Below are 26,547 nucleotides of genomic sequence, written 5' to 3'. Positions count from 1 at the left end.
TACGTTTTTCTGATGACATTGCGGTACTAGCGGAGAGCCTAAGTAAACTAAATGAAATGCTTGATGACTTAAACGAAGATTCCGAAAGTCAGGATTGTATAGTGTAAGTTTCTCCATCATCAACTTGTATGACCTTTCAGATTCTTTACGAGTATAGGTTCACAGTATTGCTCGAAAGGTACGCTCGTCCTTTCGTATAAATATGTATTCAATTAGCTTTGCTCACGGACCAAACTCAACTGTTTTTTTGTATCTATTTACTCTTTTTGAGATCATACGTAATTGTTTAGCAGTGAAAATTTTTATATAACTCACTTTTGAACACGATCGACCATTAGTTTGGAGAGAAGTGGCACATTCGTGACCCCATAGAGGATAATCAGAGGTGGTTTGACGGCCTCCTTCCGGTACGTTTCTCCTGTCGGTCCTCATATCTGTTCGACAAGGTTAATTAACTTGCAACTTTACTGCGTCAACCCCGGCTTACGCAGTATCGAAACCGTTTGCAACGTAAATCCTGATTGGGAATCTAATTCGTCAATAGTACCTTCTTCATTAATATTGTTTCGAATCAGTTTATGCCGGGAAAACTTCCTAGAGTCTCTAACCCAAGTTCTTAAACATCCATGTTTTGTACCAGATAACGAATTAGTTCCACAGTCAAAATTTCATTGGTGACAAATCGATCAGTTGACAGGTGAGCCATGTTTTTATTTTGATAGGTTATGGGTTTACCCTACTAACTAAATAAAACCAAAAATCCTAATAACTAATCAAAATTAATGTTATCAATATAATACCGTTCGAAACCTAACGTAATCATCCACAGATAAACTATACTTTTTATAAACACTTATAAAAAATTGAAATAAATATTATTCAGAAGTCGTTTTTTTTGTTTGTTTAATCTCCGGGTCCACCGTTAGGTATTGCTTCAGAGGATGAAATGTGAAGTGAATGATTTGTAGTGTGTGTGAAAATGCCATGCCTGACCGGGCAGAAGTAGTCAATCAGAAGTATTTTGTATACACCATTATCACAAATAAACAGCTGACTTACACATATTATAAGTAACACTTAAAATCTATTTGCGCGTTGACGTTCTCACTACCTGGGATTCGTACGTATTTCTAGAGGAAATCTCTACAGGAAAAAGTGCCCCTTAAAAAAATAATACTTTAAAACTGCGCGCAATCGCAGAATATGCAAATTATGATCATATGTCAGAAAAGCTTTTATACAGATTACAAAAAACAAAATACTTGGTTCTTATTTTCATACAGTCCTCCTACTTGCTGATCGTTGATATTAATGCAATCTTACGGTTACTAACTCGTGTATTCATATTATATAATACTGGTAGGTTGGAATAATTTATTTGGGTTCAGGAAATTGACTGGTAAATTAAACTTTTCCATTTCTTTTTATAATAATTTTTTAATTTCAATGTTATTTGTTTTACATAACGTATTATTTATCTTCCTTTACAGGTATATCATTCATCCATCTTATAAAACCAAATTAATTAACTTAGGAAGATGATTTTTTTTTTTTTTTTAACAAGACTGATTCTCCTTATTTCAACTTTATTCAGATATAATTGTAGCTTTATGCTACATACAATTTTAAAATGATCCATTCTTTTAATTCTGGATTTCTTTCGCTCATGTTTCACACATATAAAGCCATTTGAAGTCCAGATATGTTTAATAATTTATTTATAATTTCTAAATTTACATTTGATTAGATTTGATTTTTGCATTAAAATTCTCCATTTGATGTAGTCATTACTTTTTTATATTCTTTGTAACTTTAATTCAATCGTTAATGTAGGTGGTTATTATCGTAGTTTCTTACCTGTCACATTTTATTACCTTTTTTTAAATCTTACTGATGATTAGATTGAATTTCTTTCTTAGCTATGAATTTTGGTTAAGTCTATTCAAAAGAATGATATTATCAGTGAATATTATTAGATATATTTTTTCTTTAGATTTTCATTACTTTATAAATCGTATCTTTTAATTTTCTTCCATCTAAAAATTATAAGCTATATCTTTTTTTTATTCCTTATTGTACTACAGATATTGCTTAATCTTATATTCAATTCTTATTTTTCAAACTTGATCCTCATGAAAATCAGATTCAGAATTATAAAACTAATCTCTTGTGGACAGGCAGTAACAAGTTTGCTTGTAACACCAAAGGTTGCAAGTTTGATTCCCGTTTTGAATGTGGAAAATGCGTAAGTCAACCCCAACCTAATCTTTAATGGTTTTATTAGTTGAAGTGGCTTAAACATAAAAAAACTTCTTTCCCTATAAATAAATGTTTATAAATTATCTAGGAAAAATGTTTTTAAATTATTATTATTATTTTTTTTCTAACATTTTAAGCAGATTAAAAGTAACAAAAATCTTAGAATATTTATTTTAAGAATAAATTAAAATTAGATTTAGTTTAAAAAAATATAGCATTCTTTTATTATTATATTTAGTAATAAAAAATACTAAACAATTTACAATCGTATTTTTTATTACTAAATATAATAATAAAAGAATGCTATATTTTTTTAAAACTAAATCTAATTTTAATTTATTCTTAAAATAAATATTCTAAGATAATTGTTTAGTATTTTTTTATGATTACACAATACACTACTAAGACTCATTAGTAGTCCTCACCATCCAAATTATATAGTGAACGTTCGTTTGTATTATATGTACATAAATATTTATAAACAGACTAAATAATCAATTTACGATAGTTAATTTAATTTTATTATTTTGTGCAATATGTCGTCTTTATTTCTTAGTTATAAATTAAAATAATCAAACTAAAAAATTAATTTTGAAAGAACAATTGTTTTTGTTAGAAGAAGGTTAACTGCCAAAATTAATAATTTATAAACGCCTAAATTTTTACCTTAACTCTTAGAAATTGAAACTAATTTCATAATTGTTAAAATTAGTTTTCTAATTAACAATATATTATGTTTTGCTTACTTATAATCTTTAGCGGTAAATTCGGGAATAAATGCTGACACATAATTCACGAATTTGAATGGATAACGGACACACACTTGGTAAGAGAAAAAAAAATATGAAGGGAATGAGGACATCTAATTTAGTGAGAATATTCTCAGTTACGTAACGGAGGCATGCGCACAAAATTATTCATGCAGTTCTTCAAGCTAAATTACAATATCTAACCGAGATTTAAAATGGTTCTGATTGAAATCGATTCAGAATTTTACAGATTAAAAAGGTGTACATGGGTAATATAAAGGTTTAATTTAAAATTCACAGTGAATTATGCTTACAGAACGTAACGGTTAATTAATTATGCACATTTTTAAAATGTAAATTATCGATCAAATATTAGGAAAAAAGTTAAATAACCTCGGAATGTTTTTTTTTAAGAACTTATATATTTTGTTAAGAAAAATACATTATTCGATCGAGTGAATAATTTCAATTAAAACTGAAAACTCAATTAATTAAAAACAACCGTTTGTAAAATATTAATAAAAAAATTATAAGATAAAGAGCAGTAAATTTAAGCATTGTATTAAAAATTTTATAGTTAAAAAAAGTCAAGTTAGTAAAATAAGGTTTCAAAACAAGAATCTTGTAAAATAGGAAACTATTATTTCCCACTATTCATATAAAATTACGTCTGTAGTAATTTATAATTTAATTTTGTAAATTACAAGTAATTTATTATTAAAAGTATTATTTAAATGTAAGCAGTATTTTATTGAAAAAAAAATAAAAAATAAAAAATGGAATGTTTCAAGGGTAGATGCTTCGTACAGTTAAAGAGAGATGGGTAAATTTTTAATTATAGATTTTACAAGCTAGTTTTTCAAATTCGTAAGTCATTGATGCTAAACAACAAAGTGTACAGTTTAATGTAAACTGTGCATCTTACGTATCTTATTACATAAAAAAAAATGCGTAACATATTTTTATTACGTTGCTTAACGTCCCCTGATATTTTATATAGGACCAAAAAAGCTAATTATTATTTATTTGAAAAAATGTATGTATTTTAAATAAAAGTAAATAAGAAAAATATTGCATTCAAAATTTTAATTTCTTGAAATAAGAAATACGCTCTATTTTTATTACAAATTCAAGAAATATAAATGTTTATTTGTTATTAATCTTTCTCCCGTTTTCCTGACTACTGGAAATTTATTTTCTTTTAATAAAATTCTTTTTTTTTTGTAATTTCAGAAAGAAAAATTGTATCCGTTGAAGTTTTACTGAATATATTACCATTTGAAAATTTATGAGAGCAAAAAAAATTATGTTTACGACGCATATTTTTAATTCAGTGCTCAGAAATCAGGCTTTAGATATTTTTTTAATGAAAAAATAATTTTCCATTAAGTATTGTACGTAAATATAAACACTTTTTTATGTTAAATATAATAATTTAATATTATGTTTAATATAATAATATAAATAATTTTCCATTAAGTATTGTACGTAAATATAAACACTTTTTTATGTTAAATATCATATGTGATTGGAATTCAAACCTAGAACATTTTAGATAAAAGTCAGAGACGCTTCTAATCCAATTGAAAACTTATACGATGAAATATCTAGAATTTCAACGACTACTGTTTTATAGTTTCCAATTTAAAAAATGTTTACGATTCTTATTTTAAATACAAATAAATATACGCTCTTATTCAATGTTAAAACAATAGAGCTAAAATAAATTTGATTTTAAATAATTTTCAGTTACGTTAAACTTTTTTCAACGAGCATCTTTACTATATTTATTGGATTGAATAATTTATCTTGATTATTCATAGATAGATTCAGGTGAGCGTTCTACTTTTTTTGAGGTTTAACTTATCTCGCATTTATTGATATAATAGGACTTTCTAATATTTTTATTAAAAGCCGTATTTCTATTTGCTTTTAGGTTAACAGGATGACGGTCGACTTTATTTATGGAAAATAAATCAAAATAATAGGATGACCGTATCTGTTAAAGATCACAAATTTATTACTTTTTTAACTTAAAGAAAAGAAGATATATGGTATCAATTAATGTTCTGTAATTAAATACTACTGGCCAATTATATTTCTCATGATGGAAAAATAAAATCCACTATGATTAAAATAAAAATAAAAATAAAAGAAGTGTCATTGTACATCACAGCCTGTTCCTGTTCGGATAAAAACACTAATGACACTAGATCACTTCATTCTGGTACTTCTTCAGAAGATACCTGAAAGGAAGAAATACCAAACAGCGGAATTATAATGTAAAATACTACCATAATAGATAATCGAATATCTATTATCTCGAGGAAGAAAACTGTCCCACACTCAGAGTTATGGAATTTATTAATTACAATCTTGTAATTCTACATGTAAATAAACAGTAGAATAGATTTAATCATAGAAATATATAATATTTGATAGAAAATCAAATGATAATTGTAATACATGTCATTTAAAAACTTTTTTCAACCAAATTAATATACGCTTCCAGATTGATTATTAAATACTCTTTATTATTGCAAAAAGATAAAATTCCTATTTAGATTAATTTTATTTTTATGAATTTCATGTGTATATTTTATAAACGCTTTTACCATTAGAACACCAATCAAAGATATTTTTAAAGTTTTATTTCACTAAAAACAAATTATAATGATATGAACTTCATGATTTTCAGTAAAAAAAAAAAATTACAAACTAATATTTTTCAGTTAAACTCTTGTTTGATAATGAATGTAAAAAGTAGAAATGAAATTAGATAAATCAAAATTTTAGAGAAAGGGAGACGACAATAAAATTAAAAAAGTAATGGAAATAAATATAAATGATAACATTTGAAAATAGTGGTCAGAATCATAAAATAATAAAGGAAAAGCAACTAGTGAGTGGAATACGACAGAAGCTGTTGTACGTATTTTTGTGATATTGACGGACACATAAAAGAGCCCAGTAGCTTTTCCCTCAAAAAAAAAAAATGCCCCAGATTCAAATTTTTCTTAAAAACTATTTTTATAGGTATAATAAATTTAGTTTATAAATTAAACATTTTTTCTTGATAGTGATAATAAAATTTCGATAATTTTTATTACGTTCTTTGTAAAAAAATAGAGTTTATCATGAATTACATAGTATAACTCCAGAACATGGGTATTTTATTACACTATTTAACACTAATTTTAATCCTACCTAAAACAGAGGTTATACGGAATAACTGCAAATTTAAAAAATATAATTGTATTTTTTTTTAAATCAAAGATAATAATGGGTAAAATTTTGCGGTTTTCACATGAACAGTAAAAAATGATTTTGAAATATTAATCTAAAATCCATTACGCGAAATTAATTGAATACAATAAAAAATGAAAAGAGGAACTGGTTTAATCTAACTATATTTTAAATTAATGCAAATTAAATTTTAAAATGCCACTATTAAACCTTAAAATAAGCGTGTCAAATTTAAATCGTAATACCAAATAATGTTAGATATTCGAGACAAAAACTGAATAGAATCTCCGGCTGTAAATCTATAAAAATACTAAGTTTTATTCTGATTGACAGTGTATATTTTATGTACTGCTCCTCTTTTATAAAGACTTTATTTGAAGAACTTGACCTGTTCCTTTCTCCCCGTCATGAAATTTGAAACTGTCTCTCATATACTACTTTCTTAAACTAGCATACTAGGAAAAATATCAAATTGTTGTTAAACGTCTGAGGTTTTGACACCTTAACAGTTTCCTTTGTATAATACAATTACTTCGTACGTGCAATAATATTACAGATGTTATAATAGAATGTTAACAATTAAGATTAATACGCAAATTCATTAATACGGTGGATGGACTTTATATTTAGTAAATTAATAAAAGTTATACTTCAAAAGGTTAAAATTAACTCAAAGTTTATTTAGAAACACATATTATTTGCGAAATAATAAGTGAAAGCCACCTATACTTCGCATAGGATAATCAAAAAATTTCTTCTGATTCTGTTAAATTAGCATATACTGAGAAAAATAAAGTAAAATATAGTTTAATAAAATCTCAGGTCTTGGCCTTGTAGAATTTATACACGTAACAATGAATAATAAAACTGATTAACGTAACAGAATAAAAGTAATCTTACATAAGATCTAATCATGGATTACATACGAAATAAGATCCTTGTTTCATGAACTAGGTTTATCTAGAGATATAAGCAGCATATATATATATATAAAAAAAAACATGCCCTGACTGACTGATTCATCAACGCCCAGCAAAAACTACTGAAATTAAATTGATGAAAATTTGTAAAACAGGTTCTTCCTACGGTATAAGTGAACATTACGTAAGGATTTTTTTGAAATTCCGAGTTTAAAAGGTTAAAATGGAGGAAAAATGAAATTTACTATTTTTTTTATCTGTTTGTAAAAAATGAAAATATATCTTGATTTTTGGAGTGTGTAATCATTATGTGAATATATAAAATCCAATTTCTAGATTTTTGAAATTCGACCTTGAAAGGGGTAAAAAAATGTGAACAATGATTGCAAATTTCCCCCATTTCCGACAATACTAAACGAAATATTCACTAGAATGGGGTTTTGCAAATACTCTTCGGATAAATATCTAAAAATCACTTTCGGTTTTTTTTTAATTTCGATGATTTACGGTGGCTCAAGCAATACAGCCACTGTCATTTTATGAGCGACGCGACTCAGTGCACCTGCCTCCGGTTACTTGACTAAAAAATATAAAAGTAATTAAATATTTTAAAAAAAATGAGAAACGAAGTACGGTCACCACCTAGTGATGTTTGTCCGGTAAAGCTAAGAACCGAGAAAAATACATTTTTATCGGTATTAAGTACGAGTAATCAATTATAACTAATACTGTATTTTTATGATGGAGGTCGACTGTATTGAAACTCACATTTTTAGATCACTCAAAATTTTGGACGTGCACTGACCAAACTATTTTGAAGAAATTACAATATACTGATAGTTTTTATAAATTGAACAGTTTTTAATTTTTATTTATCATTATCAATCTCACAAACATGTGTTTAATGAACACAGGGATGTCCAGGGGTTAGTGCCCCTTGTTAGAATGGAAGGGCGAGCGAAGCGCCAAATTAAATCTATTTAGATTATAGATCCAGTATCTATCTACCTGCTTAAAAATGTAAGAATTAGTCACCGAAACGAACAGTAAAATCAAATTAGTCGCTTCATTTGTTTACAAATTGTAAAGCTGACATCATTTCAATGTGGAAGAAAAAGTAATTTAGTTATGCATTTTTTTATTGATCGGTTTAATGTAGGCTATAAATGTAATGTACACAAATATACACAGCTGCCAGATAAGTAATGACACTGATTTTTTTTCCAGGAACATGCCAAATGTGGTAACCATTTTATCCGATAGATTGTGCTGAACACGCAGACGCTTCGATCGTGTCGATGACTCAGCCAGACCATGCGCAGCAGCCGTGAAGGTAACGCGCAAGTAGCGGCGGTCAAACGTAGCATCATGGATCAAAGAGCTGTAATAAAATTCTACTTTAAATTAGGAAAAACGGCATCAGAAGTTTACAGAAGTGTTTTAAGTTCGACGCAGAGACAAAACGTCAGAGTATGGAATGGCATGGAACATCGTCACAGAGGCAGAAGAAACTCAAATTGCAGAAATCACGCATCAAGACAATGGTGATTGTTTTTTCGATGCTTCTGGAGTGATCCATCGTGAATTTCTCCCTGAGGGCACAACAGTGACCGGACAGTACTGCTTAGAGGAGTCATGCAAAGAGACTTTCTCTTTGCTGCATCCGTCGTGTCAGGATGCATCTCTTTCAAAGCAAGAGTTGGGTTCTTCTGCATGACAATACACCGGCTCAATGCGCACTTCCCGTGAAAAAATTTTTAGCATCAAAACAGATCTGTGTGCTCTAACACCCACCTTATTCGCCTGATTTGGCACCTTCAGACTTTTTCTATTTTCGAAAAATAAATGTGCTTTAAAAGGAGAATGTTTCAGTGACATTGAGGACATCCAACGTGCTGACAGACAAGACTGAAGGAGGTACACAACCAGGATTTCCAGCGTTCTTTCAACAACTTGTATGATCGATGTAAACGTTGTGTGGAGGTGCACGGGGATGATTATTTTGAATCCATATAACAGCAAAATTAAAATAAAGTTCTTAGTTTTGATGTAATACTAGTTGCCACATTACTTACTTAGCACACTGTGTATATTTTTAAAATATAAATTTATTCATTAGTGGCTTCATGAAGCAAAGTTTTCAGAGTAAGAATGATAATTGTGAAAAAAGCTTTTAGTAAATTTTCTCAAACTATATTTTATCTAAAAACCTGAAAAATACCAAATATCGTAACTAAAAAAAAATAAAAAATAAACGCATAAAAATACTACTTCATTTTGATAGTAAGTGGCTGAAAGTCGATGAACTAAGATTAAATTAGGAGAAATTTATGCATTTATATGCATATAAATGACTCCATCCTTACATGAACAATTTTAAATTATAATTTAAAAAGATTTTAAGTACTCGAATAAACATCTAAAATGGAAGAACAATTCTTTAAATGGAAGAAATAATTCGCTTCTTAGAATTCATTTCTTGACATATATTAATGCATATACCACTTTACTTGCCTTCACTAAGTGATACCCTACTAACGATAATAACAGAATGGATGTATATACATACAAAATATAAGCAAATACATATTAAATTAACTGCCAATTTATCTAAAAGAAAATAGTAATATTTTCATTTTAAAGTAAAATAAATATTTAAAAAAAATGATTTCATGGCTAAATTTTATAATATTTTACTTCCTGTACTTGTAACATTTTTAAACATTTTAACAAAACAATCGTCTAGAGAACCACTTATAATCTCCTATTCTCAAGGAGAAGAAAAACGAAGCGGATTTACAAAAAAAAGTGGTCAAGTTTTTATTTTTGTATTTTAATCAATCGGTTTTTGTATAATATAAATAATTTTAATTAAATTTTATAAATTTTTTTATGAAATAAAAAAGAAAACATAGAACAAGACAGAAAGAATGACAGGTCAAAAGTCAACATCATTGGTCGGAATTATATGTCATACCGTAGTAAAAAGAACGGTTAAATTCCCATACATACTTATTGATTAATTACATTCCATAAGTCTCAATTTTTTTTTTACACATTCCACGGAAAAATTAATTTTTAAATATTAATCTGAAAACGGAGGAATGAAAAGATAGCTACGCAAAAAACCTATCGCTTATGTCATCTTACCTAAAAGGAAAGCTAACTGATCATAAATCGTAGATGAAAGGATATTAAAATTGTTGCAATCTTATCCAACTCGATCGAATTACGTATTACATTAAATCAAACTCAAAACCCTTTATTCTTAAAAACTATGAGCACACGAAAGGAGATTACTGCGTTTGAATAAAAGCTTATAAAATGCAATAGAGAAATTAATTTTTCATAATTTCATTTACCATTTAAGTTTAATTTGAAATAAATGTGTTATTACACCATTAGATCGTAGGTAACCTAAAATTTCTCCTGTTCTTCAAATTTTAGTTTCTTACAGAAAAAGTTTTCTGTAAGATTGTGATAAACGATGTGAAGATATTCAGGTACTGATGAAATCCAGTTTTTAGTCTTCATGTTTATAATTCCATATTTTAACCGATATCTGGTCGAGATTAATCTATGTTGAATTTTTACATAAATTAAAACGCAATGATTTTTTTTCTTTCGCGTTAATTGAATCGATATAATAAAAACTATTATTAGTTTTCTATCACCTATTATTAGTTAATTAGGAATTAAATAAGCGCGTTTTGCGGGCTGCAATTTCTCCTGATCATAAATCGTAGATTGAAGGATATTAAAATTGTTACAATGTTTTCAACTCGGTCCAATTACGTATTACACTAAATCAAATTCAAAGGAAAGGTGAGCAATATCACGCTTTACTTCATGTATCATACGTGAAGGCAAACTGGTAGACTTCGACTGCCGATTAAATGAACGAGCTTATTTCAGTTCGCTATAATTAGATGAATACATTTGAATAGTTTTACTGGCAGCCTGCAGTTAGTAATATGTGTATTTTTTCACAGAGTTTATGTTTAGTTGTATCGCTTTTACAGCAAAATAAAGATTTGAAGAATCATAAAGGTTGCTAAAGGAAAATAACTTTTCAGAAAAGAGTGAAACATAAAAAGATGTACGTTTACTATTTCTATCTTTTTTTTTTATTACATTAATGATTTCATTTCATGTTATTAGAATTATAAAAAATAAGGATTGGCAATAAAGACCCGGAGGGCTTGCTCGATGTTCGAACTCGCCTATCGACTTTATCGATTTAATTTATCTCTATATTTATAAAAAGATTAAAAGAATTGCTTAATCAATAATCTACGTAGTACCAAATAACAGATTAAGAACCGAGAAACTGGAAAAATTTCGACTTCACAAATCGCGTTTATTTAGTTTCTAATTAACTAATAATTAGTGATAAAAAACTAATGATAGTTTTTATTATATTGCATCAATTAACGTAAAAGAAAAAAAAATCATTGCGTTTTAGTTTATGTAAAAATGCGACACAGATATCCTGTTAATCTCGACGAGTGATCGATTGAAATATTAACTTATAAACATGAAGAATGTAAAGACTGGATTTTATAAGTACCACATCGTATCACATACAGAATTATGAAAACTAAAATTTGAATAACTGGAGAGGGGTTACGTTACCTACGACCTAATATATTAATAACACATTGCAAGTTGAACTTAAATGGTAAATGAAATTATGAAAATTAATTTCTTTATTGCATTTCATAAGTTTATATTCAAACGCAGTAATTTCGTTTTATGTATTCAGGGTATTTAAGAAAAAAGTATCGATGTGTATAACCAGCAAGTTATTGACCTCGAATCCTAATTGCCAAAAATTTTTTATTTTGAGTTAGGATAAAAGATGGAAAAAATTTCTCAATATCTTTTTACTCGACTAGTTTTATCAGTTTTTGACTAAACGTAAATAATTTATATAAAAACCTCTAATACTTTAATAATAATTAAATTGATGTACGATGACCTACGGAGATAACGAGTTGTTAGCAGGTTCGTTTGGGATTGTGTAATTTCTTCAAACTGAACGTAAGTGATCAATGTCGATAAGGAAAATTGTTGCCTTATTATTACATTTTAGAAATTTTTATATAAACATGATAATTTCATTATACTTTTACGAGATAAAAGACAGCGAATTTCTATAATAAAGAACGTTTTAAGAATACGTAGATGTCTGCGGCTCAAATTGCTGGCTGGTTGGCATTATTCATTTCTTACAGCCGTTAAATTATCAGTAATTTTTATGTAAAATATTATCGCTGCATTCAATTTTATTAGTCTCTGTATTATTTTAAAGACTTATCAATATCAATAACCTGTAGCAGAATAAGAATTAGACTGAGATAGGAGTAACAAGATAAATGACTAGTCGGCGTGTCTCTGCGTTTTATGTCAAAGACTTACTTTCAGATTTTGTTTAAATAATAAAAAAATATATATAATAATCGTGTAGTTTTTAATTCAACCTCACAGCTTTCTATTAAAAAATAACAGTGTACCATATATGAGAACCTCAGAAAGAGGTTCGGTCTAAGAAATAGTAGTACCTGCTGATTTGGGAAATGGAAATGAAGAAAAAATAGTTGCGTATCTGCACGCCAGTAGACTAATAATAAATCTATAAGCAAATTCAAGCTGTGTTAAGGAATCTCTAAGCGAGTAATTAATTCTGTGTATAAAAGGGGTGTCTTGAAGCGTGGCACGTATAGGGCAGTATATTATTATTAAAAAATAATAGAAATTCAGTTTTTATTTAAGTAATATGGAATCTGCGCTGCAGCTGATAGTTTACTGAATGGATAAATCTTTTTCTTGCTTAACCAAAAATTATTGAAAATCCTTTTTTAAAATCGTATTTTTCAGTAAATCTGAGCACTCAAAATAATCCAATAAAATTTACCAGAAGCTTAATTGCATAATAAGAAAGCGATATAAAAATCATAATAACTGAGAAATAGCTGTCAGTACAAGGACAATGTTATTTAAAATTAACCACAAATTGTTAAAAAAATTATTAAAATAAATATTTTTTAACAGATTTCATGCGGTTTTATTATTAAATATCATTTTTACAGTATTTTAAAGAAATAGATGCAGAAAACAGGCGATATGGATCGTCGATCATGACTGACCATTCAGTAGTAATTGTTTATCTCTTGTAACTGTAAAATTATCAATAATAATATTACGTTCAAATTGTTTGGGTTGACTATATTTCATCAAACTTTTAATATTATTCTGTTACGTATATTTTAGTCATTAAATACGCTGTAGGAGAAACTGAAAAGATAGGCCACTGCAATTTAGTATCTCAATACATCAAACAGCATTTAAATTATAAATCTTAATTAAAAATCACAATTTACACATTTTATGTAAAATAATAGTTGGTATCTATATTTATTTTTAAGGTAATTGTAAGTTAAACACAAAATCTTTGAGATACGTGTTACATCATGGCAGTAACCTTTTCTGGTTTCAGAGTAAATGCGTAACGTGCAAGTATTTTAGGTTTCTTTTGATCGGTGGGAGATTTATCTACTCCATACTATTTATTTCTTTACTAGACACTTTGTTATTAAACTAGCAAAAGAAGATAGTACCGAAAATAAACAAAAATCAAGCCCTTTTTTGTATGATTTTTATAAATGTGAGAATGTGAAGGAAATAAGACTAACGTAATTCGTGTATTTTCAAAATTATGTAAAAGATAATTACTAAAATTTGATTAAAAATGAAATTTTTAGAAAAATTTATTATTCAAAAATCCTACCGCTAGAAACACTAGTTTTATACGTTTTATTTTAGATTTTAGTAAAAATATTCAGAACAACATAACTTATAATAAAATACTACAAACATATCCTGTATGATAACGAAACAAATTAAATAAAATTAATTTTAAACCATTTATTTTACCACTATATTTACTTAATTCAAGAAAATTAACAAGTAATTAAACACGACTATACTTCACGTCTGTCAGTCGTTCATTTAACTCGTATATATATAAATATATTTAAATAAATGATATCTTACTTAAGTAGAGTAATTTATATTTTAATAAAAAAAATACTGGATTGGTAATTATATTAGCAAAATACCACGCCTGGTTAAACTAGTTATGGAAATTAAATGGTATAAAGCAGCGAAACTCTCATTAGTTAAATAACTTAATTGTTTAAAAATTTTACAATAATTATTTTAACTACTTAACAGATTAGTCATGTAAATATAGGTGAACAATTTAATTAAGAAAATTAATATTAAACGGTGAAAATAATTGATACTTTCTAATTAAATGGAACAAATTACTAGCTATGTAAATAATTTTATAATTGCGTAAAATTAAAAATTATTTCAGTATGATAATAATAATAATTGATAATTAATTTCTTTAACTAGATATTAAATTTGATAAACTTAAAAAAATAAAATCGTCTTCAAGACTAACTTAATAAAAACGCTTTTTTAGCTTTTTAAATCACGACTTTTTAAAAGTCTACCGAAGAAAAAAATACTTTTGAAACTTTAATTTGGCGCAGAAATAAAAAGCCAAAAATAAAAAATAAAAGAATTTTTTATTTTAGATTTATTTATTGATAACATTAATTTTTAGGTCGGTTTTATTTATTTTTTAAGCTAATATTATTTACATATTTTATTTTATTTTAAAATATTGATACTGCAAAACATTTTTAAAACATATAAAAAACAGTTTTCAAGGAAACGGAAAATCAAGAAAACAGGGTCTCGATAAAAATAAAAGTAATGCACAGAATGATTATTGATAAGTAAACAAGTACTACAAATGCTCTTTCAAATTTTCTTCGAAGAAAATTAATATTTTCACTTCAAATTACCTTCTATTAATTTATCTCGAAATAAATTCCATCAAAAAAAAATTGTTCTACAAAGTAATAAAGAATATTGAAATCGTGAAAAACCTTCTTCTTATGCAAAGTCGGTTAAAAAAAACGATATTTTTCTTACATTAAAAAATTATTCAAATGTTTTTCCAAAAGTATTTCAGTTATTGATAAATAACCTAAATGTTTTGTAATTAATTTAAATTCAAATCAGTAAGTTCATAATGTTAAGTTTTTAGATGTAATATAACGAGTGTTATTAACTAAGGTTATAATGAAAAATTACCATTTAAAGTATGTAGGTATGTATATATATTTAATGAGAATAAAAGACAAATACATTCAATAGATTTATCAACTTAACCGTATTTCTTCTATATTTTACATTTTAATGAAAATAAGAACGTAATTAAAAAAAAATTATAAAATTGAAAATTAATTTTATTCGCAAGAATTATATTCTCTTTATGAGAAATAATAATACATTTAAAGTCTGTTTATAATGCCTCATTTTTACAACGTTTGATTGAAGGATATAAATAAAATTAATGATAATATAGTAACAAATATTGTCAAATCCCTTTTAGACAAATTAAAAAAAAGATGTAATTTAGATCAGTAAATTTCCGATTCTAGCTAAGAGCTTAAGAGTTACTACTGACAAGATAAAAAATTGTGGAAGACAAATAAGAGGAAGTTGAAAAAGACGATGTTCTTTAGTGAATTATTTTATGATAACGCAATTTTAGTCAGAATGTGGACTGAAGCACTAGAATAATATCTATAGTCATTCTTGAATGATAAAAAGGTTAATTATGAATAGTGTTTTAGTAAAAAGGTTCGAACTAAAGTATTTAAACCGGTTAAAAAAGGAAAACGTTATGTTTTTTAAGCAATAAATAGACAAAAAATTAGAATGTCGACAAAAATAGAACTGGGTTCTGATTTACATTACTTTATAAATATTACTTCACCCTTTTTCAAACTACACCTTTAGCATCCATAGTACGGAAAGCATTAACTTTAACTTTCTTTACAATTAAAAACAAATAAACAAAAACTCTTGAACAGTTTTACGCAAGAAGACCGATTTTTCATTTCCGATGCCCTCATTATTTCGAAGACGGAGACGCATTGATTTTCAGAGTACAACGCACTACATACCTTCAATTAACGAGTAGATCCTACTCACAAGCATCAAGTTTAAAGTCGTTCACCACTGTGACTCACTGCATAAGCACGCATGAAAAATGCACACTACAGTCAACATAACCTCAATTTGAGTTTTCATTGCCGGTCTCCGTGGCACGTGTGGTAGCATCTCGGCCTTTCATTCGGAGGTCCCGGTCAGGCACGGCATTTTCACACACGCTACAAATCATTCATCTCATCCTCTGAAGCAATACATAACGGTGGACCCGGAGGTTAAACAAAAAGTTTTCATTAACAGGTAATTAAGACTCAATTTAAGTAACTCTAAATTGAACAAATGAGAATTTACCTATTGAGATTTATGAATGACAAAAAAAGTTTCACAACGAAATTTGAATGGCATTTTAACAAATCTTAACGAATAAGTCAAGATTTCATTAATATATGAATATATATTTTCAGATAACATATATATTTTTATTTTAATTAAATAAAAATAGGCAAAAATTTGCATTGTACACACACACAATACTAATAAATAATTAATAATAATTTCTGCGGCCACAAAACTACGGATGCAGACCATCTGGGGACCTGTAGAGCTCAGTACTACTTGCACAGCGATGATGAAGGCCCCGTTTACACAGAAGCCCGTCTATACTGGTCAGCGCGTCACAAAATGACTCAACAGCCAAGAGTGTTACTTACTAACCATTTAGAAAGTAAGTTTTTAAATAAATAAAGCAATGATTTATCATAACAAATCTTAACAATTAATTATTTAAATAATTACAATTGTACTGAAAATAATAAGACGTAATGTAAACAAATAAATAGATTTCTATAATATCCATATATTCATTAAAAAAAAAATATATATATATAACATACTTGAATTCGTGATATCCAATAAAAGAGATTTTATCCGTAAGTAAATAAAAGAAAGGTTAGTTTTTAATAAAAGTAATTATATGCATAATAGTAGTAGTATACTCGACTTTGCCAAGGTCATCTTTATAAAAATAAAGTTAAATGTCTGATAAATTTTTCTAATGAAATTTAGCATTAGTTTAAAAGTAACCTCGTTCAGCACTCCGAAAAATAAGTATCGTTCATACGATTAGTAAAATACAAGGAAAGCAGAGAAACACATTAAAAAATGAGTAGGTGTGAAAATAATTTTTATTAGATTATATATATATATATGTCGGAGAATAAAGTACAGTGGAGTATCTTCCGACAAAACGATGAGAATATTCTTTAGAATATCTGTATTTTTAGTAGTTTTAAGAAATGTACTATTACTTGTAATATTTTGTAAAATAAGGTTTAAAGTGTTTTATTGCGGTAGGCTTAGGCCTAGGTAGGCACATGGTTGTCAACGTAGTCGGGATCCCAGGACGATAGGGGTATCATAAAATTAATAAGGAAAAGGAAATATGCAGTAGGCATATTATTTGAGAATATTGAGAAAAGGCAGTCTTGCTTTGGAACCCAGATCGAACAGACGTCCTGGTGATCGCGAATTCGTTATTTCCCTGAGCCTCGGTCTATCGCAAGTTGTTTTAATATTATTTGAATTCTAAATTAAATTAATCTTATATTATAATTCGTGTACTACTGAGTTATTGATAAGTGATAATTATCATTTGTAATTATTTCATTGTACGAGTTATCTACTCATTTTTATTAATTGAACTTTATTATAATCTTATATATTCTCCACTTGTAATAATAAAAATGAGTGAAACACAAAACGTTGAATCCCTGACAAATCTCCTCGCCTCTCCGACATATATATATATATATATATACAAATGTATCACGAAGTTCTCCCTGGACTTTCATAAACTATTCTACTCATGAAAATAATGGAAAAAGTTCATATAAACATAATATATGTTCTAAAATGCTTCGTATGCGACTTACGGATAGTGAAAAATTTCGTTCGGATTTCAGTTACCCCAGTGAAATAAGAAGTACTGAAATTTTTAGAACGTCAATTAAGGAGCAGAATAGTGATTTATTATGGCTTTTAACCTGAAAATCGAGTAAAATGTCATAGAACCGTATTTTCAGTAGTTTTTGAGAAACCTGGGGTGAAAACCAATAACTTTTTGAAAACCCCTGCTTTTTATATTTGATGTACAGTAAGTTTGTTAAATGTGTAATAAACACATACGTTTCTCAGGGAAATGATGATTTAAGTGAGAGGAAACGGCACAATGAGATGAGGAAAAGCTCGCCATCATGCTGGAAGTATAGTTTGCGTCTCAGCGTACGTAACATACTTTGCTTGAGTAACATCTTCAAGCAGCTGTGCCAATTCTTCTTGAAGAAAGTACAAGTAAACTTCAGCATTTAAACGATCAGGCAATATGAAAGGTCCAAGCAGCTGATTGTGAAGTAGGCCACACCATACACTGACGCTAAATCGGTGTTAAAATTGCCTTCCGCCGTTTCATAAAGATTTACTTCTGCTCATGTATGCCCAGTGCTTAAGTTGTTGACGCCATCTCGAGTAAAATTTGCGTCATCGGTAAAAAAAACATACTTGTAGAGTTGTCGATTTGTATTCCACAGGTTGCAGAACTCCTAGCAATGCGGGCTGTCTCCTAGGTGTAGATGTTGAACTGACTGTTTTAGATAAAAATAAAACTTATTCGGTGTAAGTGTCCTCCAAACCATCGATCATGAAAGGTCTGATCCGCTTAGAAAGACGTCGTGTATTGACGCTTGGACTGCGCTGAAGTGCATCGATAATAATTTTATCAGTACAACGTCATGCTGGACAGATCGTTCGTAATTCGTAGCTGATACGAATACTAGGTAGCGAACCTGTTTCCGAAAAACGCTAAAGGTTGCGCTAATTGTTTAGGATCTGGAATCCTGCAATTCGAAAAAGGTAATTCATATTCTACTGCTGTAGCATTACCATTACACACACCCAAAATGAATACCATATTAGCGTATACCTCTGAAATAAGTACGGCATTACTTAAATGGCAAACCGGTCACGTTCAAACTAAAATTCACAGAAAACCTTCGTTAACGACATCGCAGTTCACAGTATCCCGTATATTTAATGTACCTTATAGAATGATTTAAACACTAAACAGTATTGCGCATTGTCGATCGGCTGTTGTTATTTTTTTGCCTACTTTAAGATAATAAATTTCAAATAATTTATTGTATTTCTGTCATTTATAAAAAAAATTATTACTCAAGTAATATTTATTTATTTATTTGCAATTGTTGTTTAATTCCCGGTTTTAAAAAAAAATTTAATAGTAAAATTTATAAAAACAAATTTTTCACATCACCAAAAAAGAATTTGGTTACTGTTTACATTAAATAAGTACTTTTCTGGTAAATGTAGTAATGTATTGTTTCTAAAAAAAATTCGAATTTTTTAACATTTCTTTGTTTTATTCGACTTATCTTACACCATTTTGTCCAGAATTTTGTTTAAAAGTTTTATGTGTTTATAACTCATTTAACTTACTGTACGACAAACATAAAAGACAGGATTTTTACACCAATTTATTGGTCTTCATCCTAGATTTCTCAAACATTACTGCAGATACGGTTCTGTGCCCTGTTTTATTCGATTCTTCAGTCAAAAGCCATAAGAAATCAATAATTCTGTCTCTTAATTAACGTCCACATTTCACCAGAATAGCTGAAATCCGAGCGAAATATTTCACTAGCCGTAACTGGCAAACGAAGCATTTTAGGACATATGTTCATAGAACTTTTTCCATCATTTTCACGAGTAGAATAGATTATGAAAGTTCCGGAAGAACTTCATAATATACTCTCTCTCTCTCTCTCTCTCTCTCTCTCTCTCTCTCTCTCTCTCTATATATATATATATATATATATATATATATATATATATTGTTATATATACACGTACATACATATATTGTTTTGCTTTTTCTCCCAATGTGTAGGTTGCAATCTGTTCAATTAATGAACAATAAGCAACCCCCACAGTGCCTAATTAATTAGGATGATATGTATGACATGTAAATGAGGTATAGTCTTGTACAGACTCAGCTTGACCATTCCTCTGCACACACACACACACACATACACACACACACACACACACACACACACACACACACACTAAATAATTAAATTTATATTAGTGTGATAGAGGCCATTATTTTCAAACTGATACATAAATATATATTTTGAATCAAATAAAAGTGATTAAAAAAAACAGGGGATATGTAAACAGGGGATTATTGTAGAGAGATAAAATTCGGAATTTGCATAAAGATTAAAAGAAAATAATGTAAGAGTTGTTTAGTTTAAAAAAAAGTAAAATTCTAGTGAACAAAAGATTTTAATTTAAAAAAAAATAATGTGTTACCATACGTTGAACCCCTCAATATCTCTCCATCTTCGTATGATTATTTAAAAATTAATCAAAAAATCAATTCTCCTAATACACAACCTTCCTTATCAAATTCGTTGCTTTTTTAAGGTAAACCGTTCCTAATATATAAAGCAAAATTCACACGAATCTCTCAGATTTTAAAAATTAACAGATATATCTTCCAGAATTTTTTAATCAAGGTTTTGCTGTTTTGGTAATTGGCATTTCAAATCATGAAGAAATAGAAAAAGTAGCGAACCATTTTTTTTTTGGCATTATCAAAAATAGTTAAAAAAAAGTAGTATACTTTAATATTACACGTATGTACATATATTGGTATATATTTGACTTATATCTCAGAAAGGATTAACCTGTAATCATTAAATTTTGTAGGTTAGCTTGAAGAAAACAAGTTCAAATTTTAAAAAAGAATTATAAATTTTTGAAAACATTGAATTGAAAATGTAATAATTCCTGAACCCTCTTAAGATATGAGGGGGTTCAGCAATTATTCTAGTGCTGAATATTTAGAAGGAACTGAATCTTTTGAAAATTAAGAAGCTTGATCTCATACTTACATTTCTTTAGCTTATCAAAAAATAATACTACTAAAAACAGAATTTAATTTTTATTATTACGACTTCAGATATGTTTCTGTACGTATTTAATGACGAATACGAGCAAGGTGAAATTATTGCAGACCGTTTCTGGAAATCGAACCCGACACTAACTGTTTTAGAAGCGACTTGCAAAAGTTAACTTTTTCAAATAATATCATTAAAACGTTTTATAGATTTACAATAAAGCATTTATTCCTAATAATCTGATTTTTTTATTTTTACATTCTCATTCTGATAACGACTGATTTGAAAAAAGAAAAATTTAATTTCAATTCGACAGGTAACAATAATAAAATATTTGCAATTAAAACTAATTACAAAAAAGTTAAAATTTAATTATTAATATACATGTACTAAACAAGTTTAAATACTAAATTCACCGTTTACGTTAAACAGTTATTTTTATTGCTGATCAACCATTAAACAGCTGTGTTTTATGCTGAAGAATTTATAATGCAAACTAGAGTATAATTGTTACATCTTATCAATTAAACTTCAACATTGTTTATTATTAATGTTCAACTAACGGCAGTCTTTCAAGATTAACTCGGCAACATGTCTGATTAAGATTTACTTATCATGTAAATATATTGATTATGATATTTTTACCTCGCAAAACTGGTTTTTATGTCCGTTTATAATTAATTAAACTTAAAAACAAACATTTAATAATACATCTCATTTCTCATGCAAAGTCTTGCCTCATTTTTTTTTCTTTGTAATTTTAATGTAAAAAATCGGTTAATAACATTTTTACCGTATCGTATGGCTGAAGGATTGTAATAAATAACCTAGTTATAATTATTAAGCACATAGATTAAATGATGTATAAATAAGCTGTATTTTTAAAAAAAATAATTTTATCAGTAACTTTAAAAAATACAGTATAATCTGAATAGAGTATATCCTATAAAAAAAATACAAAAAACAAAACTGCTTATCTTTTCAGCAAACCGTTAACACCATTCATAGAAATATTCATTCGTCATGGCCGGTTGGGAAAACTTTTACGCACGTGCATTCATATGACTAGAACTTCATTATACGCCGCACTGACATGCATATAGTGCGGGAAAAATGAAAAGAGTTCATCAGATCATCTAATACTATAAATTATTCGGGTAAATTTAAAATAATAACAGAATATTTTTCTTCAATAGGTCATGACTGAATCTAAGAAAAAAATTATCTGGTACAAGTTAACCGTTGAATCTTATTCAGTGAATCTATCAGTAATATAACTGCAAACTGCAATTTTATGAGCCCAGTCGAATCAATCAAAATTTGATAATCTCTAATTAGATAATTTTCTACGGTTAGTTAATTTTACCACGGATGATCGAATCACAAGAATACTTAAACAGTCTTGGGTTTAAAAATAGATGTTGATGGGGAAGGAGGAAACAATCTAATGCCTGAAGTAAAGTAAATCAAGCCATCTGCTGGAGGGTTAGTTAAATCAATTTTGAAATATTTCAATTAGTCTTTCCAGTGCTGTCAGCTGATGGTATACAAGGCATAGGTAGTATCAGAGATATACTAGATCAGCAGTTACGCGATAGCAATTTGTATCATTTCTTTTTTATAAAATTACACGGTAAGTTAATGACTTATAAACATTTTTATACAATTCAAATTGTTGCTGACAAATAATCTACTACCTTCTCTTTGAATGTTGAATCTTGTCTCTGAAAATTTTGAATGAAGTTGAGATTATTAAAACGTTTTTTTTTGTTTTCATTTAGAACATGTACTTTTCTGCTTTCATTTAATTTTACTTTCTTGGAATCAAAAATCTAGAACTATGCTGCAAGAAGGAAAGTGTGGTAATCAACAAAAACGGGGTATGGGTGTTTTTTTGCATTTTCGACGTTTCATCACCCAGAGACCCCTAAAAACAAAAAAAAGGTGGGGGGATAATGTTCCTACGTACGAACATACATATCTAAGTGTGTTGGCGTGTTTGAAGCTTAATAACTTTTGACTGGATAAATCGATTTCCATGGAATTTTGTACAGAAATTTGTGTATATGAGGCAATTTGTTGGTAAAAGTTTGGGAATATCTCCAGGAGTAGATAGTTTTTCTGGGTCAATTTTGAAAACTGTTGCTAAAATAATCCAGCTTTATATTAAGCTCAGTACATAAAAAAAATTTGCCCCAATATTTTTCCTTCCCAAAAATCGAAAAAAGCTATCTCTTTTTTATTGCTTACTTTTTAACGGAGTCTTTTTTATGTCTTCCTAGATGTAATACCTAATTTTCTTGGAATTGATCGAAGGATGGCGTATACAAATAAGAAGTATCATTCTGGTTGAATGTGTGGGGGCGTTCTTATCGGCTTTGCAGGTATAAAATTATCTGGGTCTATAGTTAACAATGGATTTATATTATTTATTATTTAAATAATATTATTGTTATTCCTATGCGTGACCCCCCTCCAAAAAAAAAAAAAAAAAAATACTTTGAAAAAAATGTGTTTTTAATTTTTATATACATTAAATAATGTTAATTATTATATACAGATATAATGTACATAATGTATATTATGTACATTATTATATACAGATAATAACGTTGTTGCTTAGCAAGAAATATTTATTTTTATTTATTTAATTATATATATATATATATATATATATATATATATATATATATAACACAATAGTATCAAAATTAAAGCTGTTTAAAATAAATGTAAACTTTAACAAAGGAGATTTAGCCTCATTGGAAATTATACATTTAAATGTGTTTCTGCCAATTAAAAGCGCGACCTGGCTGAATAAAACAGATAATTCAATTTTTTGCAGTTAAAATCATTTTTTTATTAATAAAAATTTTATGAAAATAATAATATCATTTTCATAATTTATTAAATTGTCTGTTTAATCGTATTGTGGTTATTTAGTAAATAATTTATTATTATTATTATTATTATTATGGAATAGTACATTATTAAATTATTAAGCATTAGAGATAATTATCTACGAAAAATATTTTCTTTAAATTATAACAATAATTTATTAACCTTATTTAAAAAAAAAAATCATTGTCACAGAATAGTTCGGAGTGCGAAATGAAGGTTATTAACTAATAAGCCGGTACTCAGCAGTCTGCCGACTATATTTTTATCTACTTTCATAAAACTAGATATTATTACACGTATTTCATAGTTGCAGATTACAGGTTTACACTCTTGTGCACAGGGGTTGAGGACATAAGTTTATTTTTATTAAATCAAGACATAGATATTTAGCAGCAAAGATAAAAAACTTCTTTATTACCTGAAGATCACAAACCAACTTAAGGTTTTAAGAAAAGGAGTTACACTTGAAGGCATATTATTAATATTTATACAAGCAATAATTTTATCGAGTGTGTCTATTAAACAAACCATTTACTTTTAAATATTTACCTGATAATAATTTTTCTTTTGTGTTATTAATTTGATATAAAAATACAAGCGATCTTCGATAAGAAAATTGTGCTTTAAACTTAAAATAATATCATAAATTAAAAAATAGTTATTTAATTAACTAACTATAATTGACAAGCCAATATCCGCCAAATAATTAACATCTCAATTTACTAGATTCTTTTAAATTGATATTAAAAAATAAATTAATATTTGTTTGTATAGATACAAGGGCTTAAATGTATCTAAATAATAAAATACGAGGGCTAATGAACAAAATAATTTGGATTTTTTACTTTACTGTAACGTATTCATAATTTTTGTTTTAACTTTGTTACGTAAGGATTTTAATTCAACCACTTTACTTGATTTTCATAATATTATTAATGCTTAACTGTTCTGAGTGGAAAAAAGTTCAATTACATCTACTTTATTAATAATTTGTAAATATCATTTATTAATAACTATTATGTATAAATAAAATTTAACTTACAAATAAAATTTGAAGTAAGATGTTGATGAGAGACACCTTTTGAAAACTACGTATTTCAATAAAATATAATCATATGCAGCAATCATACAAAACAAAACAAAAAAAAATCTACTGCAAGCTAAATAACTAGCGCTCACGATAGCAGTCAACGCGCAACTGTTGCACTTTGACGGCGACACTACCACATGCCTACTGCATAACAACTCATCTTCTCCTATCCCCACCATTAAACGACACACTACACGTAAAGACCTCAACGTATATTAAAGTATATAACAGTAGCTAAGTAGGCCTATATCCAGTACTGTTTTAAAGACCATATTCCCACCCTCATATTCACATGCACACGACACTGAATTGACATTAACTTAGGATTAACACATCCAATTGTCAGTGATAAAAAGAGAACCGTTATAATGTAGACGGCGAGGCTTTGAAAGCATCAACACAGCAATCAATCATGAATTAAAAGAAAGAGAACTGTCCTTAAAGAAAGTGCGTTCAGGGAGAGCTGGCTGTTTGTACGCACTCTAAAAAAAAAAAAAAAAGTAATAATGACGCCTCCATCAATTCTATAACATTGCGTTGTCACGAATGATCCACGCAAACAGATAATACACTTTATTTTGGGGTCATTATTCTGTATTAGGTAACCTCACAGGCATAATTACTTTCCTGCAGATTTATTTTACTGAACATAGAAGAAAATATTAAAATCAAATGAAATTATAAAATCGAGCAAAAAATATAAAAAAAAACGACAGTAAAAACCTGAATCATGCGCGTGTTTATATAGACTACACGACTACTACCACCCTGCTGGATCATCAGTTAATTAGGAAATGAGGTTAGCCTGAAGGACACTTTTTCTAAGTTAAAACTGAAACAAGGCTCTCCTAAATTTACCAAATATTTATTAACTTAAATTTACTAAATTTTAAACTACATAGTGGACTAACACAGCTCATATTTTCATCTCTTTTAGGAACGTCGGAAATACTTTCTTCCTTTAGAGTTCCAAAACTTGATAACTTGTGCTTCTATCCGGGTACTTAGAAGCAGGGAAATGGTACTACTGTCCTTCCTGAACAAAAGTTATATGAAACTAAGGAAATTTTTCCTAGAATACTTAAAAAAATATTTGTATATTTTTCGAGATTTTTATTAAAATACATCAATTATTCCTGTATTAATAAAAATCAAATTTATAATACGAATAAAAATTCTTTAATCTCTTGGAAAAATATGTTCTATCTCAGATTTTATCCCTATTATTTCTTCTTATATTTCAGAAATCTAGATTTTCTATATTACAATTTCATGTCCTTTTTATATTTTACAAATTCTTGAAATATCTCGATCTTCAATGTCAAATTATTTGAATTTACGAAAGTTACAAAGATTTCAAAGTGGCAAAT

At 27.8% G+C, this 26,547-nt stretch overlaps 1 protein-coding gene across 2 annotated transcripts in view; it reads right to left on the bottom strand.

Moving 5' to 3' along the window:
• LOC142319142 (uncharacterized) overlaps positions 1-25,305 on the bottom strand; it is a 150,103-nt gene extending 124,798 nt beyond the window's left edge. For both annotated transcript variants that reach the window (XM_075356105.1, XM_075356104.1), the window contains exon 1: positions 25,130-25,305. The gene's annotated coding sequence lies outside the window, so the exon portion shown is untranslated. The remainder of the gene's footprint in view (positions 1-25,129) is intronic.
• Positions 25,306-26,547: the final 1,242 nt, after the last annotated feature.

This window comes from Lycorma delicatula, chromosome 2, assembly GCF_047948215.1.
Source record: "Lycorma delicatula isolate Av1 chromosome 2, ASM4794821v1, whole genome shotgun sequence".
NCBI lineage: Eukaryota > Metazoa > Arthropoda > Insecta > Hemiptera > Fulgoridae > Lycorma > Lycorma delicatula.
The sequence above is the reverse complement of the archived record's forward strand: the minus strand, read 5'-3'. Positions and strand labels throughout refer to the sequence as shown.